The 8,661-nt window shown below is 42.6% G+C and overlaps 1 non-coding gene across 1 annotated transcript; it reads left to right on the top strand.

The window, feature by feature from the left end:
- The first annotated feature begins 201 nt into the window (after positions 1-201).
- On the top strand, positions 202-364 carry LOC115030964. The gene has a single exon (XR_003836558.1). It is a non-coding gene; the product is annotated as a U1 spliceosomal RNA (small nuclear RNA).
- Positions 365-8,661: the final 8,297 nt, after the last annotated feature.

Genomic DNA, 8,661 nt, shown 5'->3' with positions numbered 1-8,661 from the left:
GGAAAAATAAACAAATTACTTTTAAAAAATGTTTTTCAAAGTCACAGCAGTTGCCACCTTGTTTCAGAATCTGATATTTATCTTTCCAATAATCATCTATAAAACAAATATCCCAGAGAAATCGTACAATCACCTCAATAGATGCAGAAAAGGATTTTGACAGAATCTAACATCATATAAAAGTTTAGAAGAAAGTTGGAAAAAAATACCTAGCAGGGAAGACACCATGATCACAAGGTAGTTTTTCCAGGGAAAGGCTTACCTATTGCACACTGAATATTCTACCTCTGTGATTTCCCCAAAGTGGGAAACTTGTCTGCATAAATTGTGGTAGCTGGGGATAGCATACATTTATACTCTCCGTTTTTAGAAAAAAAAATCTGGAAAAGAAACATACTTAAAGCTGGGAAGACGATTTGGTGGGTAAGAATACTTAAAAAGTCCTAGCACCCATATAAAAAGCCAAATATGACTGCATGTGTACCTGTGACCACAGCTCTGGATAGGCAGAGAAAAGTAGATCTCTATGGCTCTATGGGAAAAGTAGTAAATTTCACAAACACAAAATAGTGGTACAAAACTAGACACTGGATGCTTGGAATAGAATAAAAGATCCAGATATAAACTCAAACAGCTACAGCTGCCCGATTTATTTTTCATATAAAGATGACAAGAATACACATCAGAAAAAGACAGCCTCTTTAGCAAATGGTGTTGAAAAAACTAGATAGCACATATAAAATAAAGTAGATCTTTATCTTTAACTCTACATTAAAAATCATTCCCAATGTATCAAAGGCATTAATATAAGTCTTGTAACTCTAAAGCTTCAAGATAGAAACACAAGCTAGGACTTTCTGAATAGAATCTAAGTTACTCAGGAAATGAGGCTAATAATCAACAAACTGGATATTGAAAAATTAAATATCTCTTGTGCAGTAAAAGAAACAGTGAAGAGACAAACAGTGAAAAAAAGAAAATCTTTGTTAGTTTTGTGTCTAACTGAAGATTAATACCTAGAATACACAAAGAACTCAAAAAAAAAAAACCCTAAACAAAAAGACAACCCAAATCAACAAACTGACTAATACACACACACACACACATGAAATACACTAGGCCAATAAGCATACCTAAAATTGTTCAACTTCACTCATCGTGGGAGAAATGAAAATGAAAACTCCATGGAGATTCACACTTACTCCAGCGGGAATGTCATGCATTAAGAAACTGATAACAACACACTGCCCAGGGGGAAACAGAAAGGGAGGCTTCATGAACTGCTTCTGCTGGGAATAGAAATTGACCCAGCCTCTATGGAAAACACTATGAAGCTTCCTACATCAATCAGCTACACTGCTCCAGGGCATATTTCTGGGGAATCCACCATTCACAGTAGTCAATTAATGTAACCAACACATGTGTCCCACAACTGGAGAACAGAGAAGACATGTAGTTTACATACGCAAGGGAATATTGTTTAGCCATAAAGAATGTAGTTGTGTCATTTATAAGGTGGATGAAACTAAGGCAAACATCACATGAAGTAAATCAAGTCAGTCCCAGAAAGATGAATACATGGCTACCCTCATTTGTGCTTATCTACTTCTGTTTGTGGTTGTCTACTCTCATTTGTGGTTGTCAATAAATTTTATATAGTTGCATTAAAACATGTCTGAACACACTGAATGAAAAGGAAAGTTGAAGTGTCTAGAAGAAAGCAGAGCTAATGGGAAGTAGGAGGAGAGAGGTGGGGGAAGGAGGGGGAATGGGGCAGAGTGGGTACACTCAACATATAACACACACCTGTAAGAAAATTAGATAAACATATATGTATATAAATACCTCAAAATTGAGCTCCAGTTGTTTGTTTGTTTGTTTGCTTTTTAAATTTTCACATAGTATTAACACATGGCTGGCTCAGCTAATTCAGGCTGAGGAACTGCAAATTTAAATCTTCTTACATCTGCTTGCTTAAGCCATCTTCATAATAGGAACATTTTAGAAGACCAGTATGTGGGACTGAATCATTTTTGACACTATAAAAATAGAACCCAGTACTGAGGCAAGAATAGCAGGCCTCCACACTTTGTGTAAAATTAAACCCTACTTTTAAAATCTGAGTGACTAATTTACATTTCTTTGCCTCTTGAATAGCTCTTGTTGAATTTTCAGATTTAGAACAGGTTTTCAGACCTGTTGCCATGCATTTAGCCTGAGTATAGTTGTTTAAACGATTCACAGTCCTTTCCATTTTAAACAGTACTGTTTCATTTTCCTTTAATTCAGGAGTTAGAAATAATTATACTCCTAAAGAAATTCTTCCTTAAAAACATGATGCCTGTTCCTGAATCATTTGAGACTCTTAATTAGAAGTGCAGAGAGCCAGCTCCTGTAGTGTAAATGAAGAAGGGGGTTGCATCAGCGCCTAATCTTCCTGGGAGTCACTACCTCCTATTTGTGTTTCTCTATGTACCAGCAGCTGAAGGTGGGCTTGATCACATGACAGGAGACACACTGCCCACTCCTCACAGCATACATCTTCAGAGCTCTGTACCAGCAAACCCTGGCCCAGGTCAACAGTGCCAAATTTCACTGGAGAAATCCCACTGAAAAAGTAGTGACTTCATACAGTGAACGGTGGCTGTCCCTATAACCACATAATTTAAAGGAAGCTTTGGAGGAAATAAAAGGCAGGGAAAAGGACCAGGAAAAAGGATAACTTTAATTATGGATAGAAAATGTAAAGAGAAACCTATGTAGAGGAGAAAATGCATTCTTTAAATCAGATGTACTTTCCTCCCTCAAGAAATCTGATTACAGGCTGGAGAGATGGTTCAGTCAACAAACTGCTTGCAACACAGGTGCAGGGACCCGAGTTAAAGCCCCAGAGCCCAGGTTAAAGGGCCAGGTATGGTGGTGTGTGCTTACCCTAGGAGTGCTGGTAGGGCCAGAGACAAGCAGAACCCAGGGGCCAGACAAGACTGCATGGTAAGCTCCTGGGTAGTTAGAGCCGGTTTCAAAAATCAAGACTGCAAGAGGAATGACAGCTGAGGTTGTTCTTGGGCCTCCACATGCATGCACACAGAGGTATACACACCCACACATACACTTGCACACACCTGAACAAGCACCCATGAACTTCCTTTAACATAGCACAGCCCTTGGAGTGTTTTCGTCTTCTGAAGAAACAAACCAAAGAACTGTCTGTATAGCTAGTGCTTAGCTTTGTACCCAGAATTCAACAGGTGACTAGGGAGGGTTAGTTGAACTGAGCAGATACACAGACATACAAATCATCTGCACATGGCTAGAGAAGCATAGGTAACGCTGGCCTATCCACGGCCACACTAGAGACCTCCCAAACACATACCCTGACTATTTTACTAGAACTGAAGATTTGTCTCAATTCAAGAATAATGATTAGTGTAGGAAAACTTCTTGTAATCCAGCAGAGCTATATATTTTTCATCCTTCTTCTTGGATCCAAGACAAGGTCTCTATTCTCAGACCCTGTTGGATTTTAAATATAGCCATGTAGCTAAGTTCTTACAAATTGAATGGTTGCCATTTATGAGATAGAATTTGGACCACATTGCTGATGTTGCCTCTTTCTGCCTGCTGGGTCCCAGACTAACCATTCCTCAACTTCACAGTGGTGACAGTAGGTTAGGAAGGAGTGAGTCCTGCCTGACATCATGGTTACAGCTTGCCTGGCAATGATATGGAGCTGAGATGAATCTTTGTTCACACTGGATTTGATAGCATGCGAAGAACAAAAACTTAGCTCTACAGCTACAGGAAGGTTAGTTAGGCTTCCTTGTGTTGGGAGTTGGCCTTGTGAACTGGTGCTCCCCGGAAGACTAGCACCTGTGTCAAAGATGTTGCAGAAAGATCAGGAGTTGAAATTATCTGGTGATGAACCCAGCTATGTATTGCCGTGATAAACACTAAAAGCAACTTGAAAAGGAAAGGATTATTTGGCTTCTATATCCAGTTTACAGTCTTTTATTGAGAGAAGGCAGAACAGAGACTCAAGCAGGGGGGGAACCTGGAGGCAGGAACTGAATCACAGAACATGGAGGAGCACTGCTTACTTGCATTGCTCCTCATGGCTTGCTTGCTTCCTTACAAAACTCAGGATCACCTGCCTAGGGATGGCATCACCCACAGTGGGCTGTGTCCTCACAATATTAGTCATTAATCAAGAAAATGCCCCATAGACCTGTCTTGAGGCCAAGATGATGGAGAAGTTTTCTCATTGAAATGACTTGAATTTATGTTAAGATGACAAAAAAAAAAAAAAAAAAAAACTAAGCAGCACATCTGGATTGTCTTTAACATTTTTGTTCTTTTTATAAAAAAAATTTATTATTTATATTTGTATGCATGTAGGTTAGAGGGCAATTTATGGGCAGCACTCCAACCCACAGAGCATCAGTCCTCTTTACTAGTCATTTCTCTATAGTAGCATCCGTTTGACTGTCTGGTAAAACTCTGGGTATGTACTAACTTAGCAGACCACTAGCTTCCATCAAATGAAGACCTAATGCCATCAGATAACATAGAGACCCTCAGCAGATCTAACCCCGCCTCCCCACCATTTGTCTTATCCTGTCTATCTGACATCCTCACCACTGTTTTGGCAAATGCATCAATTCCTGGCAATCATTTGTCCTGCGACTATAGAAATCCACAGAGCACGGAACACCTTTTACCTGCTTTCCTGGACCACGCTCATTCATATTTGGCTCAACAAAAAAGCAATCTTTAATTCACTTTGGAGCCCAAGTTTGGTTGTAGGTCAGTGACATCTTATCTGAACTTTAAAATATGAGAAGATTGCACAACTGGGGAAAGTCAAAAGGACATACTCAGAAAACACTTGAAAACAGTAGGGGAAGGCAAGCTGGATGTGGGCTGTGAGAAGCTGACTGGTGAGAATGAAGCCTGCCTTGATGACCCCAGTGTAGGGGACAGGGAAAGGGAGTGGGTGGTTAGTGAGCGGGGAGAAGGGGGATGGGATAGGGGGATTTTCGGAGGGGAAATGATGAAAGGAGATGAAATCAGAAATGTAAATAAAGAAAATATCTAATAAGAAAAACCAAAACAAACAAATAAACAAACAAACAAACAAACAAATGAAGCCTGCCCTAGGACTGCGCATGAGAAGGCTTGGGGCTAAGAAAGGACCTCAGAAGAGGTAATTCAAGAAACAGACATTTTTCTTATGACTTCTCTAACACATGACAAAGATACTTTTAAATTATTCTTGGTGACCACACTTCCATCACCTTAGATCTGCTACAGAGTAAATGGACTGCCCTCAGCTGGCTCAGGAAGTAATCCCAGGTGCATTTCTGTAGGAAGTGAGCCAGCGCTGTTTCTTATGGGGTTTGTATCTTTAAAGTGTTCTTGAAGTCTACTTTTTCTTCTCAGGTCAAAAAGATTTGTACATTAGATATAGGTAAAATGTAGCCATTTGGAAGAATTAAAACCTTATTACGTCTTGTTCACTGTCCTTTTGTTGACCTCAAAATGTTTTGAAGACTTTCAAATCTGCAAAGAGTTGAAAAATAATAAAATATTACTAGATAGGGCCTTTACCCAGTGATCTCCACTGTTGTGTGCCTGTGTGCGTGCGTGTATATGTGTATGTGTGTGTGTTTCTCTCTCTCTCTCTCTCTCTCTCTCTCTCTCTCTCTCTCTCTCTCTGTGTGTTATGTATAAAGTACTAAGGGATTAAGTGATTTTAGAATAAAGATCAAGGTTAGAAATCCATTTTTTCACATTCTGCTTTGTGACATTGAGTTAGGAAAAAAATACATGCCGTGTTCCCTTTGTCAAGCATTCCCAATTGTGTTCCCAATGTAAAGCAGAAAGGAGGCCGGAGTCTGCACATGACTGTGGGCCTGCCCTGTCATCTGGATCCATTGATAACATTCCACCAACAGCTCTCAAAATGGCCCTGCTTTCTGTAGCATTTGCTGCTATTTACAGCCCCACCACAACTCCCACACTCCCAGAGCCGGCCTCATGGTTCCCTCCAGAGAATCCAGCACCGGCTAGCTGCAGCCTCTCCACCTCCTGTCTGGGCCCCGCACTCTGATGGACCTTTCCTCCAAATTCGTGGTTCTAATGCAGACGACCATCATTCCTACAAGTTCTACAGCCAGAGATTCAAACAACCACATATGAGAACATGGGTTTTGTTTGGTTGTTTGGTTTGGTTTGGTTTGTGTAACTTCTTATTGCTTCTTTGTGAATTTCCCATCATGCACTCCAATCCCACTCATCTCCCCATCCCTCTATGCCTGCCCTCTGCCCTCACAACCTGTTCCACAAAAGAAAAAAAAATGTGTTGTGGAATCTGTAGTGTGTCAGTGTATCCCATGGTATACCCTTCGTCCACACTTCTTTGCTTGTAAATGTCCATTGCCATGAGTCCTAGGTCTGGATTGGGGCCTCTTGCTGCTGCTACACTATCAATACTGAATCCTCTCTGGGACTCCTCTCAGAGGTGCTGCCTTATGTCATGGAGTTCCTGCAACTTTGGATCTGTACAACCAGATCTTTCACATGCTCCAGCAGTTCATTGATACAGTAGATGTTGGGGTGGTCCAACTCAAAGCCTAGGTGGTAGCTAAGCTGCTCATCCCACCAGCTCTCCATACCCACACCACCAGGAAGAGCTCATCAGCACTGCCCTGGCTGGTTCATCCAATGTCTTAGCCAGTAAGGAGCAGAGCCAGCTCTCCTGCTCTCATGCCTCAAGGGCTGGCTCCCCTGCTCCCCTGTAACCAGGACCGGCTCTACTGTGCTGCCCAGGTGAGGGGCAGGGCCTGCATTCCAGATCTCTTGACCCCAGAGCAGATCTTCTGCCTGCCACAGGTATGGAAGGGCTTGCTCTCCTGAGTGCAGCAGCTGGTGAGGGGCAGGGCCAGCTTTCCTGACCCTGGGGCCAGCTCTCCTGCCTTGCTGCAGGTGGTGACGGGTTAGGGGGTTAGGAAGGCATCTCTCCCTTGTCCATGCTACCTTGTCATGGCAGATGAGTGGTGGGACCTGCTCTCTTATACTCGTGCCCTTGGGGCCTAATCACCTGCAATTCCTACAACCAGGGTCAGCTCCACTGTGCTTCCTGGGTAAGGTATGGGGCTCAATTTCCTGAGCACTGCAGCTGGTAAGGAGCAGGGACAGCTCTCCTACTCTCATGCCTTTGGAGATAGCTCCTCTCCCACAATGCTCAGGAGAGGGGTGGAGCCAGCTCTGCACAATGACATCATCATGGCCCCAGGCAGCTGACCAAACTAGGTAGCAGACACCAACTCCTACAGAGTCATGAGCATGACTATTGTGACAGCACAGGCCAGGATCTCGCCATGGCCTTGGGTGGCATCTCTGGCAACTCACATCAGCTGTTCCTCACTACCCTCCAGCCTCGAGTTCTGCCTCCCTTCATTGTGCACACATCCTTCTGCTTCTCTTTCTCTTCCATCTCTCCACCACTTACTTGTTCATCATAGTGGTACCTGGGGCCTGTGGGTGTCTGGAACTATCTCGGGAGTAATTATGTCTGCCCATGCCATGTGGCACTAGCCAGAGCGGTCTTCTCAGACTTGTTCCCCACCCAGACCATGAGGCAGTCAGAGAGGTGGTTGTCTCAGGTTTGCTCCCCTGACCTTTATTTTTAAACCCACATCTATACTGAACATGTACACCCATTTTCCTTGCCATATGGAATAAACATTATTTATAACACATATCATACTAGTTATTACAATTGAGATGATTTAAAGCATTGGGGAAGGATAAGCACAGGGGGTTTGCAAACACTGTCATTTTGTAGAGCAATGTGAACAGCCATAGATGTCTTGCAAACTTCTACCCCACTCCCTCCCCCATGGACATCGAGGGATGATTGCCATTCCAGACTTTTCCACTGGACCATTTACATCCTAACAATGGCACCCACTTTTGACTTACCAATTCCCTTATCTACCTGTGACACTTTTACCACTGAGGTTCCCAAACACTTGTTTGGGACACTCCCTCTACCCAATTGTCTCTTAAAACAGTGATACTGTTTTCTTGCTGGACCTTGACTGATTCGCTATCCTTCAATGACAAGGAATCATTTAGTAAACAATCATTCTTCCATGCAGTGCACTACAAAGCTCATTTACTTTGACAAATCAAGTGACCATAGATAAGTAGTTTAGCTCTGGACTCCTGAGCTAATTGCAGGCTTTGTTCCTGAGGCTCCACAGTCAACCTTGGCATCTGGGCTACTCATCTTCTCACCTTGTGCATCTTCTTTGACTAGGAAAGTACAGGTGCTGGCTCTTTGGGGGATGTCCTTCTGCTGTAAGGAATTACATTCCCAAGGTGCCTTCTGGAAGAGGACTGCATGTGACAACTTGAGATCTTGATAAATAAAAAAAGGTACAGCTGGTCAGCAAGATGGCTTAGTAGGAAAAAACCCAAAACCTTGTTGCAGAGACTTACTGATCTGTGTACGATCCCAGAAACCTATGGTAATGAGGAGCCAATTCCTGAACATTGTCCTCCAACCTCCACACACAGGTCATGACAGACACACACCTGCACTCACACACTTCACATATACAAACACACAGTTAGTAAATGAAATTTAAAGTGTTA

Source organism: Mus caroli, chromosome 4 (assembly GCF_900094665.2).
Source record: "Mus caroli chromosome 4, CAROLI_EIJ_v1.1, whole genome shotgun sequence".
Lineage (NCBI taxonomy): Eukaryota > Metazoa > Chordata > Mammalia > Rodentia > Muridae > Mus > Mus caroli.
Note: the sequence above shows the minus strand (reverse complement) of the source record. Positions and strands in the feature narration are given on the sequence as shown.